The following is an 11,247-nucleotide window of genomic DNA, read 5'->3' as shown; positions in this document are numbered from 1 at the left end:
AGAGAGTCCATTTCCTTGTCATCGGCCGTGTTATTGAATATGACTGTATTGGAAAACATTTAATGAAAGAAAATGCATTTATCCCAAAGGCAAATCACCATTTTCACTTCCTGGTAATTATTGATGATGCCCAAGATTTTGTTATATCATAATGAGTAGTAGAGCCAAAGTTACAAGAAGTTTTCCTTGTTTCCTTAGGGAGTATTTAAGTGGTAAAGTGGTGTTGGCATCAGGTATAGAGAGGTGCTCTTCAGGGGAGATCAAGAGATATGTTAGGTTTATATCAAGGGGTGTGTGTGTGCATTACATAATATGCTTTCACCTTGTAAAATCTGGCTGACATCAAGTCCATCCAGACAGACCAACACCAGGCAGTCTGGAATCTTGTATATTCACATGTGTGGACAAGAGCATTTTAGTCTGACAAATCAAACAACTGAAGCCTGGGTTCCCCACCATGAGTTCTTGGATTATTCCAAGGTTTATGTAGTTTGAGATAGGTCATGACTCATTTTCTGAGACCTCCATGGAAATTTATTATTATATTAGACTGTACCAGTTTTTATAGAAATTTACTTGGAAAAAAACAAATTCTGTAATTACACTCAAGAAAATGGATTGAGGAATCAGTTAATAATATAGCAATCACCCATTTTCATGGGTGCCATATTCACTATAGCCATGATATAGAAACAGTTTAAATATCGATCAGATAATGAATGGAAAATGATCATGAGGTACATTTAAACCATAGGATACTATTCATCTACTAAGCAAAATAATATTACAAACTTTGTAGATAAATGGGTCATTGAGAAGCAAACGTTCTTCGTATGGTAACCCACAAATTAAGACAAACATTGCTTATTTTCCTTAGTTTGTAGAATCTTTGACTCTTGATTTTGAATCTTGAGTTTTATGTCTTTAATTTGGAATACTTCTATAAAAGTAAGAGACATAGGATTAAGGGTCTTTTGATAGAACAAAGGCATTTAAGGACTAAAGGGAATAATGGAAAGTGATTAATTAAATTATCTTGACGGGATGGAGGAGAGAATATAGGGAGAGTTAATAATACTAAGTACCAATTAAAAGGGCTTCATGGAAATATATTAATGAAGAATTTTAGAAACTATATTTTCTTCTTTTTAATGTTTATAAATATTTTTAATGAAAAGAAAAACAGAATATTATATGATAATGATAAATGTAATACTATGTACATGAAAATATAAAGAAACATCGATTAAAATAATATAGGTGGCTGGGAGCATAAACAATAATGTATTTAGATTATTTTGTATAAAACAATGATTCTAGTGTTTGTATATTGGAAATAAAATCTAACTTTAAATTATCTAAATATGTCTAAACCAAAAAAACAGTACTTATTTATTCCTAAAGGTTTCACTTTAATTCATTGTTCATGTAAGTTACAGTCTTTCAGTTAATCATGGTGTGATGGTGTGTATAGCCTTGGACCAGGGAGTGGCACCATCTGAAGCTGTGACCTTGTTGGAATAGGTGTGACCTGGTTGGAATGGGTGTGTCACTGTGGGTGTGGGTATAAGATCCTCACCATAGTTGCCTGGAAGTCAGTCTTCCACTAGCAGCCTTTGGATGAAGACATAGAACTCTCAGCTCCTCCTGGGCCATGCCTCCCTGGATACTGCCATGCTCCCACCTTGATGATAATGGACTGAACCTCTGAACCTGTAAGCCAGCCCCAATTAAATGTTGTTTTTTATAAGACTTCCTTGGTCATGGTATCTGGTCACAGCAGTAAAACCCTAACTAATACAGAAGTTGGTACTGGGAGTGAGGTATTGCTGTGATAGGCCTGACCATGCTTTTATTTGACAGAATGTGGATTTTGGGACTTTGTATTTGGAAAGCAATGGAATGCTTTAAATGGGGCTTAATGGGTCATCCTAGTAGGAATATGGAAGACTTAGTTGCTGGGAGTAATTTGAACTGTGTTGACCTGGCCCAAGAGATTTCAAAGGAGAAGAATTTCAGAATGTGGCATAAAGACTGGTTTTGTGGTATTTTGGTGAAGAATGTGGCTACTTTTTGCCCTTGTCTGAAAAGTTTCCCTGAGGCTAAGGTGAAGAGACTTGGATTAATTGCATTGACAAAAGAAGTTTCAAAAAAGCCCAGCAGAGACTTTGTTCTCTGGTTAAATCTTATGAAAAGAAGTTTGAACAAGCATAGCAAGCTTTGAAAAGAAAAATATAAAATATATGGTTTGAGTATTAAAGGGGTACCAGGAAGTGAAATGGAACAAATTCCTGTGTTCTAGGAGATAACAGATTAAGGGAGTGGGACCTTGGGGCAAGATCCTACCCAGCTAAATTAAATCCAGGCATGGTGGTACACACCTTTAATCTCAGGAGACAGGCATGCTGATCTCTGCATTCAAGGTCAATCTACAGAGCAAGAACCAGGATAGCCAAGCTTAGGCAGTGAAGGATTTAGAAAACATAAAGCTAGTGATAATGTAATAGGACAAGGGGATCATGTTCTAGTTCCTGTATGCAGCAGAACTCGGCAGCTTCAGCCATGTGGCTCTGGCTCTAGAGTTAAGAATGGAAGGAACTACTGGGAAAATTGATGCTGGTTAGCTGGAGCTAAGGAATTAGCAGTGATTAAGAAGAGACCAGCATCACTGAGGTGAAATCTTCTGGAAATTGTTTGCTGGGAGCACAAAGAAGCTGTGTTCCAGAGATAACCAAGGTTGTACCTCATGCTGCGGCTGGACTTGGTAATGTGTAAGAGTCACTCAGGTGGTACTGCTTGTGAAGGAATGAAGGGATAATGGAGAGAAGCTGAGGCTTAGCACTGTGAGAGGCCAGGAAAGGCCATTGGAGAAGGTGAAGCCTCAGTTGTAGTTGATGGCCCAGGACTGAAGGGGTCATGCAAAGGATTTGAGGCTTGGCACCCTGAAGAGAGCCTATGAGAGGCTATTGGTGAAGCCTAGTTGGTGTGGAATACCCCAGTGTATTGGAGATGTCAGTACCATGGAGTGATCACCAAGAACTGCAGCCGTAGCAGAGTGGATCAACCTGAGCTTAGAGTGCTACAGAGAGCAGAGCTGGAAAAATGATGCCAGCCCTTAGGAGGAGTCCAAAAGATCAAGTGGAATCCCAGACACTGAAAGAAGAAGCTGTAACATTGAAATTGCCTTGGAGACTCAAAGGTGTTAAAGATGCCAGAGCCAGGGGACACATGCTGAGGAAAGCTGCTAACAGAGTGGAACCAGCCCAGGAGAAAGCAGTTTGTTGCAGTCAACAAAGATGAAAAAGGAGTGGAGATCTGAAGACTGCTTTGACATCAGCCATGGAGATGCAGAGTTTGGAGTTTGCCCAGCTGGTTTCCTGACTTGCTTTGAGATTACAGTTAATTAAGTTGGATGAATCTCAGAAGAAACCTTGAACTTTGGACTTTTAACATTGTTGTGACTGCTATAGACTATGAGGACTTTGAAAGTTGGACTAAATGCATTTTGCATTATGCTATGTTTAAGTGTGGCCTCCATAGACTCATGTTTTTGAACAAGTCTATGGAGACCAGGGAGTGGAATGTGATGGTTTGTATATACTTGGACCAGGGAGTGGCACCATCTGAAGGTGTGGCCTTGTTGGAATAGGTGTGACCTGGTTGGAATGGGTGTGTCACTGTGGGTGTGGGTATAAGATCCTCACCATAGTTGCCTGGAAGTCAGTCTTCCACTAGCAGCCTTTGGATGAAGACATAGAACTCTCAGCTCCTCCTGGGCCATGCCTCCCTGGATACTGCCATGCTCCCACCTTGATGATAATGGACTGAACCTCTGAACCTGTAAGCCAGCCCCAATTAAATGTTGTTTTTTATAAGACTTACCTTGGTCATGGTATCTGGTCACAGCAGTAAAACCCTAACTAATACACATGGCAATCTCTTTTCTTCCACTTTTAAAGTTTGAAGAACAACTCACTGCTGACAAGTTACTAGAGTGGACAAGAGTAGAAAACATGCATATGACAGGATTGTATTTATCTTTACTTCAGTTCAAAGTGGAAGAGAAGTATGATCTCCCAGTTCCATTGGAATACATAGGGATAGTCGATGCCTTCGTTCCACAGAAGGCTGACATTTCTGGCATGAGCAGCACTCAAGGTCGTGGTGTCTAAAGTTTTACACAAGTCCTTTGTGGAGGTAAAGAAGAGGGAACAGAAGCTGCTGCTGCCACAGGGGTGAAATCCCATAATTTATCTTTACAGATTACAGAAGAATTCTATTGTGATCATCTGTTCCTATTCTTCATTAAGCACAGCAAGACCAACAGCATCCTCTTCATTGGCAGAATGTCTTCCCCTTAAGTGAGGTGTCTCTGCCACAGCTGAATGAAACCTGGAAACAACTGTTTCTCTTGCTTTTATTTTCTTTCCCATCTTAGAGACCCTGCTAAAAATGCATGGGTTGGGGCAGGATACCTCTATTAGTTCTAATTTTTTTTTCTTTTTTTCTACGGTTTTTCCTATACACACATACAAACCTAGTTTATCTTTATAAATATTCTCCGTGGAAAATGAAGGGATATATTAACATAATTTCTTTTAATCTAACATGTACCTATGATCTGTGTTAAGTGATCTAGAGTAAATTATACCACCTTTAAACTGATTAATATGAACAACTACATTGCTTTACTTGATGTTAGGAGATATCTCCCCATTTCGTAAGCTTACAAATGTTGTGACTTTACAAAAGACTTTTTTTTTTTTTACACCCAAGATGAGGCACTTTAATGATTACCCCGAAGAGGGTAAGTATAAATTACAACCTTTCATGTTCATCTTAATTCTCCATTTCAGGTGTGATTAACAACTTCAGGTGGTTTACAAGTATTATAAACTTTTACTTTTTTTGTCTTTCTTTCACTTTAAGTCAACAAACTGTGAAATACATAAAATATAGACATTATCACAGAGCAGTTACTGAGCTCACATACAAATGAACTAAACCTTACTTAATGACACAAGTTTCAGAAAAGGACTATTTCAACACTACTTCAACAATATCCAGAGGTTTTTTTTTTTCATAATTACGTATAAACACATTAGTATACAAAGGCAAACCTCTCCACTATTCTAGGTAAGAATACCTCAAATGTATTAACTACATTACAAGTTATTAGTCTTATATATGCTTTTAAAATAATGAATTACAAGATTAATGTGTGGGGATGGAGCAGCAGTCTTATAGAGGCCTGGGCTCAGTTCCCATCACCCACATGGCGGTTCCCAACCAGCTGTCACCCCTTTCTAAGGGCTCTGAGGCTCTTCTTGCCTCTGCTGGGCACCACACTCACTCACACGAATATACACATACATGGAGGCCAAACACAGATACACATAAAACAAAATAAAGTATTCAAACATTAAATTTGCCAATATTAAATGTTTTAAAAGCATAGAATAACAAATATTTGCTTAGCCAGTCTTTTGGGGAAGATCTTTCAAACAAACAGTTTGAAAGGGACAACTCATTTTAAGCTTAAATCATGTTCTCTATCTATATAGAGTGTATGTTTTGGTAAATTTTGATAATAGATTTGATTCTAATTCTAATTTTCCATATTTTTTAATTTTTAAATTATAATAATTTCCATGTATTATAATTTCCCAATTTTTCTGTATTAAATATTAATACCTGCATTACTAAAGGAAATAGCTGTCTCTAATGTTTAGGTTTATGCAGAAAGTTAAATTCTTGGCATGAGACCAGGTTTAGGGTACAGGCCTACAATCCCACCATTTGGAAGGCAGGTACCCAAGGATATCAATGGTGAAGCTAACCTAAAAACAAAGTATTTGTAAATCTGTTAACTACCAGTGGTAGGTAAGAGTACTGGGTGTTTATAAATTGGTTTTTGAATAAATTTATAAAGCCTAGATACACAAATGTCTTTTGATAAAGTCAGAATGTACTTGAACTTGGTTAACCATTTCAAATCCATGCATCCAAACATTCCACGTACATAGAGGGTTCAAATCCTGTCTAAACACTCCATGTGTATAGACAGTACTCCTAATCCCTGTGGCATTCTGTTCCTCTAGAGATAGACTAACTTTTAGGCAATGTGATACTAGACACAACTCCTAAAACAAGAGGTTAGTCAAATAAAAAGAGAGAGAATGCATTTATATAGAATGACTAAGACTTAAGCTTGGCAAAAGTAGTGACTTTTATTTACAACTGCGTGTATCGAGATTACACTGAAACACTAGTGATGCCATCTGAACGAAAGGAATGATTTATCGGTACTGGCAACAAATAAAAGATTAACAGTTTCCAAAGAGAATCAAGCAATTATCCAGGAGCTGCAAGTCTGACTGCAGTAAGTCTTCCAGAGTCTTTGTACCCTAATGGCTTTCCCCTTTTTTGCCAACCACTCGTTTGAAGTCATTCATATTTGTTGCCTGGACTGGAGTACCAATGAAAGTAAAATATGAAATTCTCGTTGTTTCTTCTTCTCCTTGATTAGACTGAACAAATAAAGTTACACTGTTAACATTCTGAAATTTAACATAACGAAGAGGAACAATGCCATCTTCTTTAATGTCATCCTCTGTCAGTTCCAGAGCTTGAGTTGGCTCACTCCTTTCCGCCTCCTCAAAATCCATAGATCAGGGTAGGTTGATAAAAATTTTTACATATTTAGGACCCTGACCACTATCTGGTCCTTGAAACTTCATGGAATAAAGCTTAACAGGCTGATTGAATGCCACAGTAATAAGGAGCTGCTCGTCATAGTCAGACTCCAAAAAGGACATGTCTTTTCGTAAACAGTTGTCAAAGCCGTGCTCATCACTTTCATTAAGACATTCACAACCAGCTTTGTTAATAAAAGGCATTAAATCCATATAGCCCTTTGGAATGTCTGCGTCCTCATTGCTTCCAGGATCATTTTCTAAGTGCTGCTTGATTTTCTCTTCTAGTCCCACAGCATCTGCTCCTTGATACTGATCGATTCTCACTTTGTTTCGAAAAAACAAAAATGTAGGTGTTGCTGATATATTGTTGGTTGCAGGTGTTCCCTGGCACTGATGCACATCTACTTCCAAGAAGACTGCCTGTGGGTACTTATTACTCATAGAGCTAAACGCCGGGGCAATCCGCAGACACGAGCCACACCCTCTCATGGTGAACTTGACCACTGCAAGTCTGGAGCCCGCCCTGCTCAGCTCCAGCTGGAAATCTGGATCGCTCCAGACCGGCTTCACTCCCACCATCCTCACAGAGAGCCCGGCAGGGCGGCCGCGACGCTTCCGGCCTCGAAACTGAAGCAGAGAGCCCGAGAGAGGCCAGAGACAAGCTGCCAGGGCCTGAGCGGGAACGGCGACCACGACGTGTCCTCCCGGAGCTGCGAGTGCTGAGTCACGCCAGGGAGCAGGCGAGCAGAGTGGGCTACAAAAGACATTTTCAATAAAATAATAATCTTTCAAAGTTATTATTTTATTATCATTTCAACAGAAGGTGTCAATCATTCAGGAAGAATATGAAGAGAATTTTAAAAGCAAATTCACCTATGCTAAATCTGGTTTTGTGTGTATATACAAGAAACTTATGTTTTCTCTCTCTATCTTACACACACAATGTGGAAAGAGACAAAGAGACAGAGAGACAGAGAGAGACAGAGAGAGAAGTGGTTAGAGGGAGAGTAAGAGATATATTACTCTTTGTAATATATCATCACTCACCTTAGAATTGCTACTGAGTCCTCTAGGATGTCTGTCCATTAAATGTGATATTATAGACGTTTCATCCCAGTCTTCATTCCTACATTTCTCATATATAGATCACATTTTCCTAGAACAAAGGCCATTCAAAATCCTGCTCAATGCACCACTATCTCTGTGGACTGAATTAGTGGGATCAAAGACTGGGTTCTCCTTGAGACTAGTGATTACCTGAGGAAAAAGCAATTGGATATCCATGGGATAACCTAATATTTATTATTATTAATATTATTGTTATTATTATAATATACTAATTCACTTTATATCCCATTCACTTCCTCTTTCTTTATTTTTTCTTTTTTATTAGATATTTTCTTTTTTTTATTTAGAATTTTATTTATTAAGATTTTTAAGCGCATAATAATTTTTGATTGTTATATAAAGAGATACAGTGAAGATACATACGATGAGAAACAAGGAAACCAAAGATGAGTATATATCCTATATGTGGAAGGAACTACTGTAAATATTTTGTTGATGTGTAGTGCTTCAAATAACTAGCACATATATTTCTCATACCTATGAGTTATCACACAATTTTTATTTGATTTTTATCACTTTTTTTTTAGACAGGGAGGGCCACTTCATACTCATCAAAGGTAAAATCCTCCAAGAGGAACTATCAATCCTGAATATCTATGCTCCAAATACAAAGGCAGCCTCATTCATTAAAGAAACTTTAGTAAATCTCAAAGCACACATTGCACCTCATACAATAATAGTGGGAGACTTCAACACACCACTTTCACCAATGGACAGATCATGGAAACAGAAACTAAACAGGGACACAGTGAAACTAACAGAAGTTATGAATCAAATGGATCTGGCAGATATCTACAGAACATTCTATCCTAAAACAAAAGGATATACCTTCTTCTCAGCACCTCATGGTACCTTCTCCAAAATTGACCACATAATTGGTCACAAAACAGGCCTCAACAGATACAAAAATATTGAAATTGCCCCATGCATCATATCAGATCACCATGGACTAAGGCTGATCTTCAATAACAAAATAAATAATAGAAAGCAGCCAACATTCACGTGGAAACTGAACAACACTCTTCTCAATGATACCTTGGTCAAGGAAGGAATAAAGAAAGAAATTAAGGACTTTTTAGAGTTCAATGAAAATGAAGCCACAACATACCCAAACTTATGGGACGCAATGAAAGCATTTCTAAGAGGAAAACTCATAGCTCTCAGTGCCTCCAAAAAGAAACTAGAGAATGCACACGTTAGCAGCTTGACAACACACCTAAAAGCACTAGAACAAAAGGAAGCAAATTCACCCAAGAGGAGTAGACGGCAGGAAATAATCAAACTCAGGGGCGAAATCAATCAAGTGGAAACAAGAAAAACTATTCAAAGAATCAACCAATCAAGGAGCTGGTTCTTTGAGAAAATCAACAAGATAGATAAACCCTTAGCCAGACTCACTAGAGGGCACAGGGAAAGCATTCTAATTAACAAAATCAGAAATGAAAAAGGAGACATAACAACAGATCCTGAAGACATCCAAAGCACCATCAGATCCTTCTATCAAAGGCTATACTCAACAAAACTGGAGAACCTGGATGAAATGGAGAAGTTCCTAGACAGATACCAGGTACCAAAGTTGAATCAAGATCAGGTTAATGATCTAAACAGCCCTATATCCCCCAAAGAAATAGAAGCAGTCATTAATAGTCTCCCAACCAAAAAAAAGCCCAGGACCAGATGGGTTTAGTGCAGAGTTCTATCAGACCTTCAAAGAAGATCTAATCCCAGTTCTTCACAAACTATTCCACAAAATAGAAACAGAAGGTACTCTACCCAACTCATTCTATGAAGATATTTTCTTTATTTACATTTCAAATGTTATCCCGATTCCTTGTTTCACCCCCCCCCGAAAATCCCCTATCACTTCCCTCCACCCCCTGCTCCCCAATCCATCTACATCCATTTCCAGTCCTAATATTCCCCTATACTGGAACATAGAAACTTCTCAGGGCCTAGGGCCTCTCCTCTCATTGATTACCGATTAGGCCATCCTTTGCTATATATACAGCTAGAACCACAAGTTCCACCATGTGTTTTCTTTGATTGGTGGTTTAGTTCCAAGGAGCTCTGGGGATACTGGTTAGTTCGCATTGATGTTCCTCCTATGAAGCTTCAGACCTTTCAGCTCCTTGGGTACTTTCTTTTTTGGGGCCTTGTGCCCCATCCAATGCATGATTATGAGCATTCATTTCTGTATATGGCAGACATTGGCAGAGCACTCAGAAGATAGCTATATCAGGCTCCTGTCAGAAGGCTCTTGTTGGCATCTGCCATAATTTTTAGGATTGGTGGTTGTTTATGGGATGGATCCCCAAGTGGGACAGTCTCTGGATGGTCATCCCTTTAGTCTCAGCTCTGAACTTTGTTTCTGTAACTCCTTCCATGGCTATTTTTTCCCACTTCTAAGGATTCTGAGTTTCTGGGCTAATATCCACGATTCAGTGAGTGCATATAATGTGTGTTCTTTTATGATTGGGTTACCTCACTCAGGATGATGTCCTCAAGATCCATCCATGTGTCTAAGAATTGCATATATTCATTGTTTTTTTTTTAATTTCCAATCTCTTATTAGGAATTTTCTTCATTTACATTTCAAATGCTATCCTGAAAGTCCCCTATACCCTCACCCCACCCTGCTAACCTACCCATCACTCCTACTTCTTGGCCCTGGTGTTCCCCTGTACTGGGGCATATAAAGTTAGAAAGACCAAGTGCCCTCTCTTCCCAGTGATGACCGACTAGGCTATCTTCTGCTACATATGCAGCTAGAGACATGAGCTCTGGGGTACTGGTTAGTTCATATTGTAGTTCCACCTATAGGGTTGCAGATGCCTTAAGCTCTTTGGGTTCTTTCTCTAACTTCTCCATTGGGGACCCTGTGTTCTATCCAATAGCTGACTCTGAGCACCCACTACTAGGTTTGCCAGGCACTGGCATAGCTTCACATGAGACAGCTATATCGGGGTCCTTTCAACAAAATCTTGCTGGCGTATGCAACAGTGTCTTTGTTTGGTGGCTAATTATGGAATGGATCCCTGGGTGGGGCAGTCTCTGTATGGTCCATCCTTTCATCTCAGCTGCAAATTTTGTCTCTGTAACTCCTTCCATGGGTATTTTGTTCCAAATTCTAAGAGGGTTTGAAGTAAACAGAATTTGTTCTTCGTTGTTCTTGAGTTTCATATGTTTTGAAATTGTATCTCATATATGCTAAGTTTCTGGGCTAATATCCATTTATCAGTGAGTGCATATCATGTGAGTTCTTTTGTGATTGAGTTACCTCACTCAGGATGATATCCTCAAGATGCACCAATTTGGATAGGAATTTCATAAATTCATTGTTTGTTTGTTTGTTTGTTTGTTTCCAAGACAGGGTTTCTCTGTGTAGCCCTGGCTATCCTGGAACTCACTCTGTAGAACAGGC

General features: G+C 38.8%; 1 pseudogene; it reads right to left on the bottom strand.

Moving 5' to 3' along the window:
- Window positions 1–6,205: 6,205 nt before the first annotated feature.
- On the bottom strand, window positions 6,206–7,316 carry LOC110288711 (thioredoxin-like protein 1 pseudogene; annotated as a pseudogene).
- Window positions 7,317–11,247: the final 3,931 nt, after the last annotated feature.

This window comes from Mus caroli, unplaced genomic scaffold (genome assembly GCF_978045245.1).
Source record: "Mus caroli unplaced genomic scaffold, Mus_caroli_1 scaffold_8, whole genome shotgun sequence".
In the NCBI taxonomy this organism is placed as follows: domain Eukaryota; kingdom Metazoa; phylum Chordata; class Mammalia; order Rodentia; family Muridae; genus Mus; species Mus caroli.
The sequence above is the reverse complement of the archived record's forward strand: the minus strand, read 5'-3'. Positions and strand labels throughout refer to the sequence as shown.